The sequence below is a fragment of the Volvox carteri genome (genome assembly GCF_000143455.1).
Source record: "Volvox carteri f. nagariensis unplaced genomic scaffold VOLCAscaffold_33, whole genome shotgun sequence".
Classification (NCBI taxonomy): Eukaryota; Viridiplantae; Chlorophyta; class Chlorophyceae; order Chlamydomonadales; family Volvocaceae; genus Volvox; species Volvox carteri.
The window spans coordinates 1,256,989-1,261,624 of NW_003307576.1; positions in this window are offsets into that span (position 1 = coordinate 1,256,989).

Sequence of the window (4,636 nt, forward strand, 5' to 3'; positions counted from 1 at the left end):
CATGGGGGAGGGGAGGGGTAGAGGGAGGGTGTCCGGGGGAAGAGGGGAAGGAAGGGGGGATGGAAAGGTTTGTGGGTTAGGTTGCTGGTCATCGTTACTGCTCTGCCTTCCCGAGCCCTTCCCGAGCGGCGACCTGTATCGACCTTGGGTAGGGAGACTTCAACCTTGCCGCATTACCTCTTGGCCACATTTGTCTTTCGTCCCGTTTCCTGGTGTGCTTGCCAGCAGACGTGCACGCTGCGCACGTCTTCTGGTCGATACATCTGGATGTCGGACTGTCGTTGTGATGATTGCTGGGCCGTTTCCTCCCCCCCCACCGCACACACGCAGACACGCACCTACACCTACATGCTCACTTGGGCATCACCTCACATCACCTCACATCACCTCACCTCCCCGCTGCGCCCCTTCCCTTGCACCCCGTCCCTTCAGCTTCGTGGCGACAGCGGCTACGGCGGCTCCTCAGCAGTCACCAATGGCAGCTACAGCGCCGATAGCACTAGCAGCAGTAGCAGTAGCAGTAACAGTAGCAGCAGCAGTACCAGCGGTAGCAGCCTTTTGGAGTTTCAGTGTACGGCAGCGGGTATACTGAGTGCCTGGGCTGCCGGCAGCTCCGCCAATCGGGCCAAGTTGACGAGTCTGGGGCTCCCCGGGGTGCTGGCGGAGGTGGCTACTGCCGTCAGCGGATTGAGCGACCGGGGGGCGGTGGGGCTGCAGTGGCAGCTGTTGAGGTGGGGCTGCGTGGCGTGTGAGCTTTTCAGCTTTAGTAATTAATAATGCTGATCTGAGCCACGATAAGGGTGTAGGTGCATGGTTTGGGTATGTGTGCGTGGTTTGGGTATGTGTGCGTGGTTTGGGTATGTGTGCGTGGTTTGGGTATGTGTGCGTGGTTTGGGTATGTGTGCGTGGTTTGGGTATGTGTGCGTGGTTTGGGTATGTGTGCGTGGTTTGGGTATGTGTGCGTGGTTTGGGTATGTGTGCGTGGTTTGGGTATGTGTGCTGGAGCGGGCGCGAACGCATCACGCACGCACGCATGTCCATGTGTGTGTGTACATGACAGCTCATTGTCACACTTTTAGCAAAAACGCTCGATTAGCTTTGCTTTTTCAAAACTTTCCTTGGACTTTTCCCTTAACTAACGACTTCCGCTCGTGATGGATCTCTCCCCCCCCACACACACACACCGACACCGACACCGACACCCGTCAGAAGTTGGTGCTTTGGGAGAGACGTCGACAATTAGCGCTCTTTGCTTTTATACTTTTTTCGTCTCTTGCATCACACGATTCCACCCACCTTTTATTATACCTTTTAGTCTGATTGTGTTAGTGTGAAGTAGGGGAGGGGAGTTACAGCTTCACCCGTGGCCACTAGCCTGCTGGCAGTCCTGATCTTCCCCGATGTTCGGGGGCACACCACCCTTCCTTACTATCCTTCTCATCACCCGCGTGTGCCGACTTCTGCAAAGTCAATGACTTTTCGGGTTCAGCACCACCTACCACCAGCATCGATACCGATATTCGGTTTTTGTACAGAAATAGCAGTTGTAGCTACAGATCAGTGGCACGCTGTTATTGTATTCAAGGAGGAGGGCTAACGGCATAATAGAGGGAATCTCGATGCAAAACGTTCAACGTTGCAGAACGATGCAAAACGTTCAACGTTGCAGAACGATGCAGAATGTTCAACGGATGTCTTATGTATCCAATGCCGTTGTTACATCTTCCGCAGGCTTGCCCGCGTCATGGCGGAGCACAGCTCGTCAGGCGACTCACACCACCTAGCAGCCTGCGTCCTGCCGCTGATGTACACCGCTGCCGACGCTGCAGCGGCAGGAGACGCTGCCATGGCGTCGTACGCTGTCGACACGCTAGCGGCGGCGGTACGTCACGGCGGCGCGCCGGTGGCGGAGGTCGTTTCTAGCAGCACCATGCCGCACCTGCTATGGCAGTTGGCGGAGGGACTAGGGGCGCACAAAGTGACGGCGGCGCCGTCGGCTGACGGCAAGGAAGTCGGCGCCGCCGCCTCCAGCGCTGACGAGAAGTCAACAGCGCCGCCAGCGGCGGCGACAGGCACGGCAAAGCCGTCCATATTCCGAAGCTGGTTTTTTCCGGGTCGCGGCGCCTCAACAGGCACGTCGTCATCAACTGGTCAGGCTTCAACGCCGCCAGCCGCGACTGGCGGCGCGGCCGCCAGCGGCGGCGGCGCCGGCGCCGGCGGCGCGCCAACAGCCCAGCAGGCTGCGAAGAGCCGGAAAGTCATGCAGGTTCAGGTGAGACTTGAAACAAACTTGAATACTGCAGGGACACAGTATTTTGCGGCTTCAAGGAGTGATTTTGACCCGATGAGGAAAGGAAGTGGGGAGATCTGATCTAATGTACGGACGCAGGACGCAGCAGCAGCACGGGGCACACCCATCGCACCTTTTTACCTGTATCGCAGATCCCCGGGGGGCAAACCCGACGCGTCGCGAACCCCGAGCATTACCCTACTTCCACACACACCGCGCACACAACAAAAAGTTTTTGAAAAATACATTCTTTAAGTTTTTTTCTTGACGAGCGGAGTCTTCAATACGGGATCTTCACGCTACAGGACCCGACGGTTGCGGCTTCCGTTGCCGCCGCCGTGGCGGAGCTAGCCCACTGCTCCCTGCTCCCTGAGCCGCAAGTACCTCGATGGAGAGATTGGCTACTGGATGTATTGTGCGCGGACGGATTCGATCCGGGGACCTCCACTGGGATCACGGCCGAGACCGGTACGGCCAGCAGCGGCGGCGCTGGGGCGCCAGCGACGCTTCCAGCGCCTCAGCAGCGCAACGGCACCGGCGCTATCCACGCCACGCCGCTACTGCCGCCGCGGCATCGTGGAGAGGCGCGTCTGGTCGCAGCAGCGACGGCCGGCACCAGCGGCGGCTGTAGCAGTAGCGGCGGCGGCGGTAGCAGTAGCATAAAGGATGGCAAACGGAAGGAGCAGCAGAAGCAGGTGACGCTGCCGACGTGGCTAGCCCTGCCCGAAGCAGCGCGGCAAGGGCCCCGGCCGCGCGGCGGCAGTGGCAGCGATTGCGACGGCGGCGGTAGCAGGGCCGATTCGCATCAGGATTCTGAGCTACGGCGACTAAGTGCTCTGGAGGCTGTGAGGAGCAATGTGGTCGGGGCCCTGTCATGTGAGCGGGCGCTGGGTGTGTGCACCACTGCTGGGTGGTGGCAGGGACTTCGTGTGGGTGCACCGCGTGGTGCATGGGCTCCGCAGTGAAGGGGAAGAAAACGTTGGGCGCGGGTGCGGGGTGTGTGTGTCTGTGTGTGTGTCTGTGTGTCTGTGTGTCTGTGTCTGTGTGTGTGTCTGTGTCTGTGTGTGTGTCTGTGTCTGTGTCTGTGTCTGTGTCTGTGTCTGTGTGTGTGTCTGTGTGTGTGTGTGTCTGTGTGTGTCTGTGTGTGTCTGTGTCTGTGTCTGTGTCTGTGTCTGTGTCTGTGTCTGTGTCTGTGTGTGTCTGTGTGTGTCTGTGTGTGTCTGTGTGTGTCTGTGTGTGTCTGTGTGTGTCTGTGTGTGTCTGTGTCTGTGTCTGTGTCTGTGTGTGTCTGTGTCTGTGTGTCTGTGTGTCTTGTGTCTGTGTCTGTGTCTGTGTCTGTGTCTGTGTCTGTGTCTGTGTCTGTGTCTGTGTCTGTGTCTGTGTCTGTGTCTGTGTCTGTGTCTGTGTCTGTGTCTGTGTCTGTGTCTGTGTCTATGTCTATGTCTATGTCTGTGTCTATGTCTATGTCTATGTCTATGTCTATGTCTATGTCTATGTCTATGTCTATGTCTATGTCTATGTGTCTGTCCCGAACCCCACTTTCCAAAAACGTGACACCACATATGCGTGCACGTGTGATTATAGTTAGCTAACTTACACTAAGACAATAATATATAACATGCATAGATAAAAGATACGTCTGCTGCAGTTCTTTCCAGCTGAGCTCTCCGAACACCGGATCTCCGTGCACAGGCAGTCACCCAACCAAAAGGATGCCCCAGCTCGCCGCATCGGCTGTCTTCCGTCGTCTCTCTCTTCCTTTATCCCGCATCTCACCGTGCTGCTTTCCCCGACGGTTCTGGAACTTAGGACAAACAACTGAGACTCAGCAGCCTAGAACAGAGATTTTCGAAAAAGAGCGCCGCCACCCTTTTCGACCCCTGGTGATGCCGCTCCCTTGACTCTCTCCCTCCCTGGACTGCTATAACCCACCCCCCAATGGCCCCCTCTCCCCCCGCATTTCCCATATGAATCCCTTCCCTCCCCTTCAGCGCTCTCCCACATGCCCGGCAACCACGGTCTGCAGGTACGGGACGTACGTGATGTACGAATATCTGACGAACGCGGGGCGCGTGTGTGAAGTACGCGGGTTGGCAGCTGGGAATGCTTTTCGAAACGGCTATACAACTTACACGGCATGCGTAGAAAGCCTCGTAATGCCTCGTAGAAAATACCCATTCCAGGTTTTCTGGAGGGCCGTTTTGGAGGGGTTGCGTGCTGGGGAGCATTAGCATGGTTGGGCCCAGTGTGTAGCAAAGCCTTATGTACTTATGTAGATATGTACTTATATATACTTGTAGATGTGTAGATGTCATATTTATTATTATTGTGTGTGTCTCTGTCCCA